Raw genomic sequence first — 15,574 nt, 5'->3', positions numbered from 1 at the left:
ATAAAGTAATAGAAAAGAGGTAAATCAATATTTTAAAACTGCAGAAAAACCAAAACTTCAACGTCACGTGACCTTATAATATGGATCCTTTGTAAATCGTAGATAGTTTCTTAGCAATCCAGTTCCTTTTTTACAGCATTTCTTCATTTGGATACCGAAATAGTTCAGATAGGAATATGCATCTACTCCTGTCTTGAGCCAAGCTGTGTACAGTATAGAGAAATGGAAACTGTTCTAGTGAAATGAGCTATTGAGGGTTATGAAATAAACAAAAGACTTACATATGACTGACACGATTGAATGTCTAAATGCAGATTCAATTTGTAGGTATTTAAGCATTGAACATTACAATTAGTATGTCATTTCAAGAATTGATTTCTAATTTTCGCAATATATATAACAACAAAGTATGCAAAATACGCTTGATATTGATTATTATTATTTTGTATAGTTTCTTATTCTTGTGAAGATTATATGTTTTATTGTTTAAAACAATTATTGTTGTATTTTAGTGTTTGTTCCTTATGTACTTCAGAAAAGGTATAAATAAGCATGAGTTATTTACCTAATAACAAAGCAAAAACTATTCAACTATATCTTAACTAAATATCAAAATATTTGTCTCAGACCAGCAGTGCGACTAGTCAACATTGTAAATACAGGTCGTACTAAAGATGCAATATTGACCAGACTACAACAAATCACCCTGTCTCCGCAATATGGCTAGGCAATCATTTCAGTAGAAATCTAGGTGTACAGAATTACTGATTCACCCATTGAAACGCAAATATCGGAGAGCAGAAACAGTAACCGAAACGCCATTTACCATTGAGGAACGTTGTATAGGGAGGTTCTTCAACCGCTGCAGTGGAAATAGAACATAACACAACGAGCTTTACACACACAAGAACATCTAAAACTTTAAAAATTGACAATGTTTGATCTCGTTTTTTACCACTTTATTACGATATCGTTATTCTTATCATATGATAGGATAAAACACTTTAGCAGAACATTAGTACTTTGTTTTTCAAGGATTTCTGTATGGATTACTTCTCGATATTTCCCATCAATTGCATAAATAAGTTTATGAAACAAATAGGGAAAAGGGACGAAAATTCATTCTAGAGGTGATTAAGGTACAAGACTGAACAGAAAATAATTTTATTAATTGACATAATCTTTTTAACACTAGTCAAGATAGTATTTTAAGCCACTAGTTTAAAATGAATCCCCAAATACGTGTGAATACATGTGAAAAGTTTGAAATAACAATGTGTATTAATTCAGTGTGTTTCCACTTAACTATCACAGCTACGTTTACATTGTTGTATATTATTATTAATGTAAAAAAAGGAGTTAGAGATTGTTTTGCAATTCATTGAAAAAAATATGTCCATTTTAAGTTACTGATGTTTTTATATCATGACTATTTTCTAGAATCATTAATTAATCTAATCGGATATCTCTGTTTCTTTGACTGAAATTAAAAAGCTACATGTATTTTAAGTAATTCCAAGCAATAGCTACAAAAATTGCAAAAGGACATATAAATAATATTAGTTATATTAAAAAATAAAAAGAGAGAAGGACTTACATCGCTCAGTTTGGGTTCGATATTTGCGGTGGACACAGCTCATTTATCATTTTGTTTAAAAACATTCAAGAGAGAACAGTTATTAATATGTAAAGTGAACTGACGAAAAGAGAAACATTGTTACTACGTGAACTAAACTCACAATGTTGAGGTGCCATGTCTGTTTTATATACATACCTATAGCTGTAGACAATCCTTTCTTTTATGAATAAATTGATTACAATTTCAGTACAGAAAAAAAGGCTTTTACAAGCTGAAAAGGCTTAGAGTAGTAATTTATGCAAAAAATAGTATAGTTAGAAATCTTGCTAGTCTCAATTTACTTGAAATTTAGCTTTCAAACACGTAGAAACGACAATGAAACGTGAGTTAAAATTTTCTTAACTAGTTAAAGAGATACAACAAAGAGTTATTTTGATACAATAACAAAAAAAAAATATTATTGTGTGACAAAACAGTGTAAGTTTACGGACTGAAAGTACTAAAATCAGTTCTAAGTTGTTGGCAAAGCGCAGATAGTCCATTACGTATCTTTGTGCACACAGAGATAAAATAATACACGTTAAGTAACCGTATAGCCGACGAAATGAATATCACTATGAAATCATCGATTGACTCAAAATTGAATCTTAACAAGTAAACAAAAATGATGTGTACTCTCTGTATGTAAGATATTTTTCTTTCTTAAACCTCCTATCAAAAGTATATTAGTACTGCTTAGAAAATCATTCTATACTCTCAGTAGAAAGAACACAGCAATCGATTCCAGATTTTATATCACAGAAAATCTTTTTGAAACGTCGTATGTCAAGTCAAAAGCCTCTTATGAGAAAAATAAATTAGCATAGTAAGGTTATTAAGTGTGTGATTAAAGTTCAAAAACTTAAGCTATCTCTTGAATGTTTTTAAAACTCAGTTTAAGTTTAAACTAATTAAACTGTATTTTGAGTTAAATCAATTTAACTGAAGTCTAGCGTAACTAAACTATATTTTAACCTTTATAGATCACGTTTACACTGTGTTTTGAATTGTATAGATCACAGTGAAGTGTAGCATGGATTAGCTTTGTTTTATAATTGTATCTACAGCTGTATTCAGTTTAAATTGAAAATAACTAAACTATATTTTGCGTCCTGTAGACCAGGGTTATTTCTAGCATAGCTGAATTGTATTTGAGTTATATAAATCAAGTTTTGGTCTAAAATGGATTAGTTTTAAACGTGGCAATATTAATCATCCCTATTCAAGTCTAGCATAATTAAACTGTACCTTAAATGACATTAGCCTAGTTTAAATCTAATATAAATGTATTTTGAAAGTAGCAACTTACTTTATATCAATCCAATTCAAGTATAGCATAGCTAAGCAATATCGTAATTGATATGAAATATAATTTAAGCTAACATAAGTGAGTGTGGAAAGTAGCAACATACGTAATATCAGTCCATTTAAAGTTTTAAATGGGTAAGTCTGACATAGTTAAGCCGTGTTTGATTAATGTTGGCAATCATGTTTACGTCTAGCATGTCTTAATTAATATAAATCAAATTTAAGTCTCTTAAAGCTAAGTTGATTGGGTCTTGAGCTATATCAACTCAGTTGTGATTAAAACAGAACAGATGAAGAATAAAATGTGTATATATATATTTACACTCCAGTTATTTACAAACACGTTTTTACATGATGTGTAAATAAGTCCCAGTGGCACAGCGGCATGTACGCGAACTTACAACGTTAAAAAAAACAACAGGTTTCGTTACTTTTACGATACCTTCGTGTAGCTTTGCGCTTTACTTCAAAAAAATATATATACAAACAATTCTTTGTATGTAAGCAGAAAATGTTTTGAAGATAAGATTAGACGTGTTCTCTTAAGAAAGTAATGAAGCAGAAATGAAAAGTAGAGTTTTATGTTCATCTAATGATTTATCAAATCACGTTCTCTAAGCCTTTATTTTTTATATGTTAAGGTATCTGCTTTCCTCTCTTTTACAATTCAAGTTTATTACACACAATGTACAGTTAACTTCTTAATTACGTCTGTTCTCTTGTAGATCTGCGGTAAGTTCACGGACTTACATTCCTAAAATTCGAGGTTCTATAATCCGCAGTGGATACAGGGCTGATATCCAAATGTATGTTATTTGTTTACGTGCAGTCACACGACACAATGATGGGCCATCTGTACCTTGTTCACCGCGGAGAATCAAACCATAGTTTCTTTTGTTTTCCATTAAGTTAGTGTTGATCCACCTAGTTGTACCAGGTGTAACTTTGTGTCAAAAACAAACTCTCCTCATGATATTGCTATAGTGCCCTCTTCAAATGAATCAGTCATCGTCTGAAAGAAAATGTAGTTCAGACTTTTTGTTTATTAAGTCCAAAATCAGCAAAAAATGAATATATGATAATTTCTTATAACAAGTTAGTTTTGCAATAGTCCTTGATTGTAATTTACAGGCAAAGACTTCGTACCTTTTAACTAGATAGCAGCTGTGCGTTTCCCAATGTCAGTTATGTAGTTGTAAAATTGTTGTTTGATGTTTCGGACAAAATGCGTTATAAAAGGTATTTATTTTATTAATGAAAATGTTTTACTTTTAAGAAATTACAGAAATCATCTATAAACAAATTCCATCTTATCTTAAATACAATAATGGCAGCAAACAGATAAAAACTACGACTCAAAGTTAAAAATCTAAAATTTAAATATAAGTTTAAATAACACTTAGAAAATACGGTAAAAACTTTTATTGACTAAATATTAAATGTTTAATAATTTATTAATAATAAATAAATAAATATAAATAATTTATATGACTAGGTGTTTTTTATTTTTTCATTAATTATAAGTAAGCGAAATGATAGGTATTTTAGGGAACGTGTAGACATAAAGATTTTTGGAATGGAATTAAAACATAAATGGAGTATTTGTAAAATAAATTGAGATTTTAGGGAACGTAAAGAATGCATAATTAGTGTAAGAAGTTTCCCAAACAATTAGCTGATTTCATATTATCTTCGATATCCAGAAATGTCTAAAAAAACAAGTATTGTTTTTCTGTATCCTAGACTCTTACGTTTTAATTTTTCTTTTTATTTCAGATAACCCCCTCTAAAAATATAACATATCGAAAACGAATCTGGTTTTGTAATGATACAAATTTCTACCTCCGTCGACTTTTTAATCCTGTATATGTGTTTGTCATCCAGACTGCTCAAAAACGACTGAATGGATTTAAATCAAAGCTAATGTACATTTGGACAATAACCCAACTTAGAAGTTATTAGTTTTTGGAGTTCATGGTCACAAGAAAGTAAAGAAATTCAAAAAAATCCCTACCTATTAATATGAAGATCGATTTTTCACAATATCTTTTGCTTAGTCAAAAGTGAAAGAATTTTGATGAAACTTGATGGACACATGTAGAATACCATTCAACACTGTCTCGCCAAAATTGGTCTGTTATCGTTGTGGATTGATAGAGTGAACCTGTCATTCTAGAGAAAAATTGATAAAATGAGTCTGTTACTTTAGAGAAAGATTGATAGACTGAAGCAGTCACGCTATAGAAGAACTGATAGACTGAAATAGTCACGCTAAAGATGAACTAATAGACTGAAGTAGTCACGCTATAAAAGAATTGATGGATTGAAGCAGTCACAGTGGAGAAAGATTGGTAGATTGAATATGTTTTGCTACAGAAATATTGACAAACTGAAGCGGTCATGTTACAGAAGAAATGACAGACTGAAACGGTCATGTTACAGAAGAAATTACAAACTGAAGCAGCCATGCTACAGAAGAAATGACAGACTGAAGCAATCATGTTACAGAAGAAATGGCAAACTGAAGCAATCATGTTACAGAAGAACTGATAGACTGAAGAAGTCATGTTACAGAAGAAATGATAAATGAAGAAGTTATGGTATGGAAGGGTTGGTAGACTGAAGGAGTCATGCTATAGAATGACTGGTAGACTGAATTTGTTTTGCTACAGAAATATTGACAGACTGAAAAGTCAAGTTACAGAAGAAATGTTACATTAAATAAGTCATACTACAGAAGGTAACAATAAATTGTGGAGGATAAAAAATTCGTACTTCTAGGACGATATCATTTAACACATTAAAGTGATTAGTAACTCTTCAATTTCAAGTGTTTCGTAGTGATTTTTTAATGTCTGCGATCAATAGTAACACAAGTTGTAGTGTGGGTCTGACGGAGGCCGAGTAAACTGTAACATAAACTGTTTGTATAATCAACATTATACTAAACTTTTTAGCTGAAGCGTTTTGTTTGGCGATTTCCTTTACATTTAAAGAGATTTATATAATTAAACTGAAATAAATCTCCCAATAACTGTGTCATTTTATGTAGAATATGTAGCGGCGTAATGTTTTAAAGTTATTAATTTGAACTGTAAAGATGTATGCAAAATGTATTTTATGGTAAAATAACATTACATTATAACCAGCTTATTTGTAAATATATATATGCTTCTTGAGATCATCGCTCGTTAAAGTCTATGTCATATTATCCTCAATTTCTTTTAACCTAACTCATATTAAAAGCAAAACCTAAAGCCTAAATATTTCAAACTACTACTATAATTAAGAAATCCTGTTGATGATCTTGAAATAAAACAATAACTTTTTCTTAAATAAGACTTAAAACGAACAACATTAGAAATGACTGACTAGAAGCCATCTATCTTCAATGGTTATCCAATTGATAGGGCAAGTGGTAGAAAATTTAATAACAGAACAAAGCTACACAATAGGCGATCTGGATATCGAAACCCTTTTTCTAGCGTTACAAGTCCGAAGACATTCCGCCGTGCCACTGGGAGAGGGTTATAGATTCATCTGATAATAGCAGTCTCTAACTTATTTATGATGTTATATATTTATGCATTGAAGAAAATAAAATTTAAGAACAGTAACATTAGTTTCAGATGATCTTTAAAAAATATATTGTGACGTATTATTGTAAGTAGAGACGAGAATATCTAGGGTATCTAACCGATAAAACCAGGCATTATCGTTTTTATCAGTAAAAACGTACAAACAAAGCAATAAATGAACTATAGTTATCATTATATTTAATTTTGATAAAGATAAATATTAATCACGTTGAGATGACAAGAGAAAACATTTAAGGGCTTAGGTGTGGTTCGAAGCGAGTTGTAATATCAACTTATCAACAAAGATAATCCTCTGAAGAAATTGCTAGGGATAAGCACTCACACCTTTTATTATTCAATGTGCAATTTAATTTACATGTTTCAATAATTTCAATCAAAATTAGCATTAAACCAGACTATGATGACAGGTTTATTTCAGTAGATTTCAGGTCTTGTCACAAAATGAAGCTGTAGGAATATTTCTAAAACTCATTGAAAATCAAAAAATAATTATTTCGTCACAATAATTTAAACTTTCTTGTAGTGAACACATAGACAAAAAATTTTAAATTGGAGTATATATAAGGATCTTATAAGCGAAACTGATCTGGTTACTGTTATTATAAAGAAAACAAGACAAATGTAAAAATGTTGATAAATCACACCTGAGAAACCATGTTAGCCCTTTTGGAAAGAAGTTCTTACTTTCTGTAGAACTGTTTTGGAAGGTAATTATTTCTTGCTTTATTACTTTTGAAAGGTAGACTTTCCTTGTTATACTGATTTGAAACATATGGCTTTCCTTGCCTCTTATATTTGGAAGGTAAACCTTTCTTGCTCTACTGCACTTGGAAAGCAGACAGACCTTCATTTCCCTTGCTTTATTTCATTATTCTGAACATATTTAAAACTACACCTATGCAGCAGAAATATCCTGCTTAACAGCTTTTGTAAGCTACTGATCTAGTACTAATTAACTGTCTGCATTTACTACAAGGCGAAGTTACTCTGAGTTTTTTTCCTGAAGAGGAAGATCGTTCTTTCGATAAGAGAACATGCAACTTTCAAGTATTCAACATTCTTCTCACGAACTATGAGTGGAAGGAATTTAACAGAGAGATTTAATTTTCTAATCGTGACAGGAAATGGTCAATCGTTACCAGTCGGTTTTTGGAAAATTCCTGTTTTTTATGTGAAATAGTCCTAGTCACATGACTTTTGAGGCTCCTCCTCGGTAGAAGGACAAGCAAAGAAACACGAAACGAAGCGAGAAAAATCTTCACCACATAGGAACGTATTCCATAAATAATAGCACTCACGTTAATAATATTTTAAGTGAATTAATACAGTGTAATGTTGATGAGATATTTTTATGAAGCATCTATACAAACATTACTGGTATATTTTACAACTTTTAATTTTATTTATTGTTTACATGAATATTCATGTCATGAAACCATTTACAAGAAATCAAAGAAATGTATTGAAGTGTTATAAAATATTATTGAGCGCGAAAGTAATCACTGAATAATAATGAATAAAAACAGTATTAAATAAAATAGTTTCTGAATTATAGAGATGAACACATACTTACTGAAAATATATTTTAGACAAAGTTTGAAAGTTAACTCCAAAATTTATTCTACAGTAACAGACATGTTAACTACTACTATTACTGCGAGACCCCTACAAAAGTATTTCCATTAACCTTTCTTGAAAAGTGTGGATTTTTATTGCCGTATATAGAAAATAAATTAAAAAAATAGTTTAATGTACATAGAAATTAAGTAAATTTAGTGACACCTAAATACTTTCAACAAACTCTTGGAAACAAACAATGAAACAAGATGTAGTACACAAAGCTAAGATTACTCATTCAGTAAATATGTGACACTCAACAACTTGGATTATTCATTCAGTAAATATGTGATACTCAACAACTTGGATTATTCATTCAGTAAATATGTGACACTCAACAACTTGGATTATTCATTTAGTAAATATGTGACACACAACAACTTGGATTATTCATTCAGTAAATATGTGACACTCAACAACTTGGATTATTCATTCAGTAAATATGTGACACTCAACAACTTGGATTATTCATTCAGTAAATACGTGACACCCAACAACTTGGATTATTCATTCAGTAAATACGTGACACCCAACAACTTGGATTATTCATTCAGTAAATATGTGACACTCAACAACTTGGATTATTCATTTAGTAAATATGTGACACTCAACAACTTGGATTATTCATTCAGTAAATACGAGGGCTCTTCAAAAAATACGCGGACTGTTTGAATTGCGCGGCTCCAGTTGGTTTCAGGGGAATCCGCTTGGTGTCGCTACGTTTGCACAGATCAGCCGATTACGACGCCATTTTCCGATTGCAGATATCTTCATTTGTGTATTAGCTACGCGGTTTTAAGTGAAGTGCGATTTTTTCGTTTGGCGGATTTCAGAATGAATGACCTGAATGAATGCTGTGAAATTTTGTGTTAAACTTGGAAAATCTGCGACTGAAACTTTTGATATGCTTAACACGGCTTACGGTGATGTTGCTATGAAGCGTACGGCATGTTTCAAGTGGCATGAACGTTTTAAGGATGGTCGACAGTCCATTGAAGATGATGAGCGTCCTGGACGTCCTTCCACGCAACTGACGACCAACACGTCGACAAAATCAACACCCTGGTGCGGGCAAATCGACGTCTGACTGTCAGTGAGCTTGCTGAAGAGTGTAGGATATCAGTTGGATCTTGTTACGAACTTTTGACCGAAAAATTGAAGATGCACCGCGTTGCTGCGAAATTCAGCCCTCAGAACTCGTGAGTTTTTGGCCAAACACTCGATCACTGTTCTTCCCCACCCCCCTACTCACCTGACCTTGCTCCTTGCGATTTTTTCTTGTTCCCCAAACTCAAAAGACCCTTGAAAGGAAGAAGTTTTGAGACGATTCCCGAGATTAAGGCAAATGCAACGAAGGAGCTGGATGACATTACAAAAGAAGCGTACCAGGACTGTTTCAACAAGTGGAAACACCGTTGGGATAAGTGTGTGCGTTGGGGAGGAGAGTACTTTGAAGGGGTCCCAGATATGTAACTTCTAAATAAAGTACATTTTGTTTTATGACGTCAGTCCGCGTATTTTCTGAACAGACCTCGTATGTGACACTCAACAACTTGGATTATTCATTTAGTAAATATATGACACTCAACAACTTGGATTATTCATTCAGTAAATATGTGACACTCAACAACTTGGATTATTCATTCAGTAAATATGTGACACTCAACAACTTGGATTATTATAGCCACTCTGGTACAAGAAGCGAGCTGTCCACTTGATAGATAGAGAATGTAAAACAATTTCTATAAATATAAATATTCATAGATACTGGATGCGCTCTTATTATTGTTGTGTTTAGCAGCTTGCACCCAAAATGATAGTTAGATGGTACATTTTATCTCAATTTATTCAGAGTCCCCAGTAAAATAAAAACTAAAAACCTGCCCCTAATGTGTTTTTGTTACGAAATTTGTCTGAGCGCCTATTTCTAGGCATGCTAAAGGGCCATGGGAGAAGTCATTCTGGGATGTTGGTATTCATAGGTGTGCACACAACATTTATATGAATGCTTACCTGAAATATTACTTTCAGTTTTGTAGCTTCATTTGGCAGAGATACAGTTTTGCAAATGACTATCTAGTGGTTATACTAAGCAGATATTTAGACACCCATGCAAGTGGGTTTCGGTACAGAAATGAGCGCCCAATTACTCCGTTGAAGAACGCCGTGATCGCTTCTATGATTTTTGGATTTATTGGACTTCGGTTTACTGTAAATTTTAACTTGTTTGGAATTAAAACAATTTTATATGTTTTATAGATGTTTTCTAAGATGCTTGAAATGTTCAATTTATTATTTCCTAAAAAAAAGGTTTAAGTAATCTTGTTTTTATGGTAAAATTTGTACTACTTCCATTTTCCCTTGATTCTGTTACACAATGTAAATATTCTGTTGTATTTTAATTATTCCTGTTTCCTGGCAATATTTTTTGTAATGTTCTAACTATCCCATATTCTCAATTTCTGCTATAGTATTTTAATTGATCCTCCTTCTTTTTAGTATTTCTGTAATGTTCTAAATACTCCATCTCGTCAGTTTCTGACATAGTGTTTTAACTATTTCTCTTTCTTCTCAGTAGTTTTTGTAATGTTCTAATTAATCCATCTTGCCAGCTTCTGCTGTAGTGTTTTAATTGCTCCTCCTTCTTTCTAGTATTTCTGTAATGTTCTAATTTATCCATCTTGTCAGTTTCTCCCATAGTGTTTTAATCATCCCTCCTTTTTGTTAGTATTTTTGTGTAGTTTTCTATATACTCTTCCCGCTACCACATTTTTGATGCAGTGCTTTAATTACTCCTTTCTTGATAGAAACGAAGATTAGAATTTTATCAAAATAGAATGCAATTTCAGTAAAAGAACCTGATAAGTATATTGGGAAACATGTTTATTAATCACATTCATATTTGAAATTGTCTCAAAGAGGTGTTCCACAAAAAGGCCTTTTAAGTTGTTTTCTTGTAAGTTTATACAGAATAAAATAGTTTTCAATACGTTTTGAATATATGAAATATTTATCTGGATTTGATTCTTATACACAGGCATAATAAATCGTAAATATTTCTAGTACGTTTACTGCACTAGATTGTCTTCATTGATTTGTTCGTTATTCTGAATTACTATTGTTAGGACCTAATCCGTACTATGTGGTAATTTTAAGTTTATAGAGAAGGCTTACTGTTAATAAGAAGTTTCGTTGATAATTACAAGTAAATTATACCTCATGTTAATCCTGGAATTCAAAATAAAAACAAAGATACAAATTTACATTATAGTCTATAAACGTAATTTTGATTTAACACATTGAGACCTGAATCAACAATCATTCACTGTGAAGAACAAATTTGTTACAATCTATCCTATAATTTCACTGTTAAGTACTTTAACATAGAAAACCGTAATGGATATGATATTACTTAAATCAGATTTAGCTGAAAGGTATTCTGGAAAAACTACACTTGAAAATGTTGCATTTCTGTTTAGAGTAAATAGAAGGGTTTAGACATTTTCAGTAAGCAAGTTTTTTAGTATCGCACCTGTTTGATAGACACCCATGGTCAAAGATGCCCAAGAGATATCATGTTCCGTAAACAGAGTGTGTAGATTGTTATTCTGTAATCCTCACCAGCGAATAATGTCTTTCCTTAATAAATTGAAAAGTATATTACGCTTATGCCTGTTAGTTACATGAAGACTAATAAGGGTGTTTATAGATTCAAAATGTAAAAGTTTTAATGTTGTTTGAAGTCCTAAAAAACTAGTTTTTTGCGCTAAAGTCGTAAACAGGACATGAATAGAAATTAATAAATCAATATTTTTTATAAATGCTAAGAAACGTATAATTATTTTGACATCATTCTGACTTAGCGTCAATTTAGAAGCGAGAACAACTACTTTACTAATTAAAGAGTTCCATTGAGCGATTTTCTGAGAAAAAACTTTAAGAATTACTTGGTAAACAATAAAACTTCCATCAAGAACAAGTCCTGAGAAAAAGTCAATCAAAGAGGTCATTCACAATTTTTGCCATTTTAATATCACGCATGTTTTGGTGACTCCCTTTAAAGCGTCCACAAAAAAAAATATTAGACAAATCACCATTACAGATAGATTACAAAGATAAGTTTATGTTCACATAAATTTCAAAGTTGTTGTTTGATATATTTTTATTTTTAATGCATTGATACCGAATGATGTCTCGCTACTTTTTAAAAGTGTACACGAGCGACTAACTTACTTAACGTACGATTTGTACGCTCGTAAAATTTGGAAAATTGTTAACAGTTCACTATGAGCTTAACTATTACACCATTAATTTGACCATACAGTGTTTAGTTAGCCAAAAGAGAACATATATTATCAGGACCAATACTTACTTTTGATACAGAATATATGCTGGAGAAAGATGTCCAAACAAAGTATCAGGTGAACCTGCTGAAAGCTTTACCTAAATGTAGAGTGGGCACTGTACATGAAGTTATAAGTCAGATACTGAGCACAGTTTGCACTAATTAAACACTAACTATTGTATACAAAATCACGCTACAGATACGCAATCTGAGAAGGACAGTTTATGAGCAACCCACGCTGAACCATGAGGAAGTGGAAAGTATTTGTTTTAAAGCTATAATTACTGCAGAAGAGAATACTAGTTTAAATAGTTTTCGAGGTCTAGGAAATACAACTTTTAGAAGCAAAAATTGAAGAACGCTGTTGCTACATTAGGAGAATAAAGAGAAATTAACTGCTTAAAACTTTAACACTACATAAAGAATCAAAATATACAGCAACACTGTTTTAAATAATGTTGTCAGTGCATAATATAACGTAGAGGCAAACGGTGGATGTGTTTAACTTTCTCAGAAAAGGTGGAGTCTCGAAACGCACTCGACTTTAACGAAATTCTTCTGGTTCCTTAGAAATGTAACATGGATAATTGAAAAAAATTAGAGAGGCAAGTACGAGAAGCGGTCTTGTACCCCCGTTTCTATGTGGACACCAACTCCAAACACTCCTATCTCTACACTGTATTACACGCTCAATTACTTGTTCTCAATTCCGTGTTTGCTGTTGCGATTATTTCTACAACTCTATCCACTAAGCCTGCATCCCTTTGAACATTTACACTTGATGACTTTGCGCATGCGTAACTCGTTGTGGCTCTAGTTTCCGTCTCGAACAGCATCCGCAACATCCAACTCATCGATCTAGATGTGCACTTACTGTGTTGCTAAGCGATCCACTTCGCCTCCTTTATCCCATTCGTCGGAACGTTTACGTATCGAGCGAAGAAGGAAGATCTCTCTTTCTATACTTCTCAATCCTCAATCTCATCGGAACGCCTCCTATCCTTAAAGTTATAGACGCCAGTCAAACAAGAAAAGAGTACATTATAAGGAAAAAATTAGGCTGAAATTGAAATACGAAACCATAAATTTCAGCACCCATTAACACGTTTCTTAGAAAGTGCAGTTTGTCTAGAAATTAGAGAATTTGAGTTTATTGATTCAGATACTATTCCGTCATTTTTAGCCTAAACTGGATAAACTAAACTACATGTTTAAATACAACAAAATGAAATTAAAATCTTTATGAATACTATTTAGATTTTTTAAAAAGTGTAAAGAGAAAGAAATATGATAAGTAAAACTATGAAAAATTCAAACCAATAATGTTTTTTCTTTTACTGTGTATGAATAATTATATTATCAAACAGTTATAAGAAACCTGCATGTCTGCTCGATGCTAAAGAAAACAAATAGCCTGCATTATTTAAACTTTATGTCTCGAATAAAACAGGTTGATTTCACTTAGAATGTAAATATTTATGTTTTACATATTTGAATCTAAATAATGGTTATATTTTATATGATTTTTTAAATTTTATTTTAGTTACATAAGTTGTGTTGTTAATCCTTAGATAATAATAATAGAAATTATATGGTAAAAATTGGATCTTTATATTATGTCAATCTGTGGATTTTAATAGCATATGCTAAAATGTCATTATTTGGATCGTAACAATTTATAAATCATTCTGTAAATTTTAATATCGTAATAGAATATGTTATATTGCCAGTCTTTGGACTGTAAAAATGTATTTCACACTTAGAATTTAAATTCCTATAGTGTATCTCACATTGTTTGGGTTTAAATTCTCATAGCGTTTCTTAGACTGAAATAGTGTAGATTCCCAAAGCACATCTTTAGCCTTAAATCTTTATGAGTTACAGTTCACTTTAGACACAAACCTTCAGCTTTCTGTAGTGTACCTGGTGCATCTTACATTTTAAAGTGCTTCGAATGTCTCTGACGATCTGTAGTTTTGGCGACTTGCTTAGAAACAGATATGTTTATATTGAAATTATCAAGAAGTATGAATAGCTGTTATAGCAGAAATGTTGTCTATAAGTGAAATCCCTCACAGTGGCACAGTGGAATGTCTATGGATTTTGAACTCTAGAAATCGGGTTTGATAACAGTCAGGGGAAGGACACATATAGCCCATTGGATAGCTTTATGCTCAACTTAAAATAAACAAATACACTTTACAAAGTTGCTGGGGATATTAAAATCAGTTCTAAGGTATAATAAGAGCTCTTCAACTAAGACGAACTAACATTATCCATTTCAACAATTTATTTTACTTAGCAAACCAAACGGTGTCATTGAAGATATATATATCTTTATATAGCCCACCAGTGGTACGGCGGTACATCTCAATATCCGTGGTGGACAGATAACAGATAGCCTATTGTGTAGCTTTGTGCTTAATTACAAGCAAACAAATAACATATATATGTATTATATTAAAATCTTGTGTTGACCAAATTTTGAATGAAGAAGTAAACCAAATATAGGTATAAAATACGTGTAAGAATTACACTTTACTTAAAATAGCGGTCATACTATGTATAGTTTATTTATTGAAATTATCGAAAATATGCATTGACTGATGACGTCATAAATGAATTATTTTGAATGGTAACTGTGAACCAATAATATATGGATTAAAATTCTTATTTTTTTTTATAGATGAAACGTGCAACCATATTTATTTTGAGAGAAGAGAACGTGAAGCTAGTTACATTCTGATTTTTATAAAGGAATATGAAGTATGCAGTAGTGGTAAGAACATGATGTGGGCAGGAATAAGTAATTGCGAACGCGCTGGCTGCTAAATCCGACAGAATGTTTGTTATTAGGTATAAATCTACACCATGGACTACCTGTGCTGTACCAACCGCGAGAACCGAAACCCAATTTTTAGCAATATGATCTCTCAGACTTTCCGTTGAGCCACTGGGATTGGGACAAAAATTGCATAATTAATTCCACACAAGATAAAAACTGCATTGTACAACTGATTGTGCTGTCATATGGTGGTATAATTTTAGCGATACGTGTAGCATAATGAAAGATAATGCCGCGTGGCT

At 31.7% G+C, this 15,574-nt stretch overlaps 1 protein-coding gene across 6 annotated transcripts in view; it reads right to left on the bottom strand.

Annotated features, from left to right (window-relative positions):
* LOC143235003 (CD151 antigen-like) overlaps window positions 1–15,574 on the bottom strand; it is an 86,148-nt gene that overhangs the window by 56,092 nt on the left and 14,482 nt on the right. For 2 of the 6 annotated variants that reach the window (XR_013018886.1, XM_076472705.1), the window contains exons 1-2: window positions 12,515–13,349; window positions 4,941–5,098 (exon numbers count right to left, since the gene is read on the bottom strand). The exons of 1 other annotated variant lie outside the window; for it this stretch is intronic. The gene's annotated coding sequence lies outside the window, so the exon portion shown is untranslated. Of the gene's footprint in view, window positions 1–4,940; window positions 5,099–12,514; window positions 13,350–15,574 lie in introns of those variants that run through there. 3 more of the 6 variants (XM_076472708.1, XM_076472707.1, XM_076472706.1) reach the window with 3 other exon arrangements.

The sequence above is a fragment of the Tachypleus tridentatus genome, chromosome 12 (genome assembly GCF_004210375.1).
Source record: "Tachypleus tridentatus isolate NWPU-2018 chromosome 12, ASM421037v1, whole genome shotgun sequence".
NCBI lineage: Eukaryota > Metazoa > Arthropoda > Merostomata > Xiphosura > Limulidae > Tachypleus > Tachypleus tridentatus.
The sequence above is the reverse complement of the archived record's forward strand: the minus strand, read 5'-3'. Positions and strand labels throughout refer to the sequence as shown.